Raw genomic sequence first — 1,354 nt, forward strand, 5'->3', positions numbered from 1 at the left:
GATCAGGCAGAAGTGGTGGTGGAGTGTTTGTGTCTGTCAGTAGTGGTTTATCTTGTAGTGAAGTCGAAGTAGATACTCCGTGCGAATTGGTGTCTGTGGAGGTTATACATAACAGCCGAATTAAGTTAATAACTGGCTCCTTCTACCGACCCCCAGACTCCGATGATACAGTTGCGGAACAGTTCAGAGAAAGTTTGAGTCTCGTAACAAATAAATACCCCACTCATACGGTTATAGTTGGTATGTTGGCAAAAATACTTGTTCAAAACCGGTGGTAGGCAGAAAACGTCTGCCGAGATTGTCCTAAATGCTTTCTCCGAAAATTATTTCGAGCAGTTAGTCCACGAACCCACGCGAATTGTAAATGGTTGCGAAAACACACTTGACCTCTTAGCCACAAACAATCCAGAGCTGATAGGGAACATCATGACTGATACAGGGATTAGTGATCACAAGGTCATTGTAGCTAGGCTCAATACCATTTCTTCCAAATCCATCAGAAACAAACGCAAAATAATTTTATTTAAAAAAGCGGATAAAGTGCCACTAGAAGCCTTCCTAACAGACAATTTCCATTCCTTCCGAACTGACTATGCGAATGTAGACGAGATGTGGCTCACATTCAAAGATATAGTAGCAACAGCAATTGAGATATTTATACCTCATAAATTGGTAAGAGATGGAACGGATCCCCCGTGGTACACAAAAAAGGTCCGAACGCTGTTGCAGAGGCAACGGAAAAAGCATGCGAAGTTCAGAAGAACGCGAAATCCCGAAGATGGGCTAATATTTACAGACGCGCGAAATTTGGCACGTACTTCGATGCGAGATGCCTTTAATAGGTTCCACAACGAAACAATGTCTCGAAATTTGGTAGAAAATCCGAAGAAATTCTGGTCGTATGTAAAGTACACAAGCCGCAAGACGCAGTCAATACCTTCGCTGCGCAGTGCCGATGGTACTGTTATCGACGACTGTGCCGCTAAAGCGGAGTTATTGAACGCAGTTTTCCGATCTTCCTTCACCAAGGAAGACGAATGGGGTATTCCAGAATTTGAAACACGAACATCTGCTAGCATGAGTCTCTTAGAAGTAGATACCTTAGGGGTTGCGAAGCAACTCAAATCGCTTGATACGGGCAAGTCTTCAGGTCCAGATTGTATACCGATTAGGTTCCTTTCAGATTACGCTGATACTATAGCTCCCTACTTAGCACTCATATACAACCGCTCGCTCACCGATAGATCTGTACCTACAGATTGGAAAATTGCGCAGGTCGCACCAGTGTTCAAGAAGGGTAGTAGGAGTAATCCATTTAACTACAGACCTATATCATTGACGTCGGTTTGCAGTA

The sequence above is a fragment of the Schistocerca gregaria genome, unplaced genomic scaffold, assembly GCF_023897955.1.
Source record: "Schistocerca gregaria isolate iqSchGreg1 unplaced genomic scaffold, iqSchGreg1.2 ptg000607l, whole genome shotgun sequence".
Classification (NCBI taxonomy): Eukaryota; Metazoa; Arthropoda; class Insecta; order Orthoptera; family Acrididae; genus Schistocerca; species Schistocerca gregaria.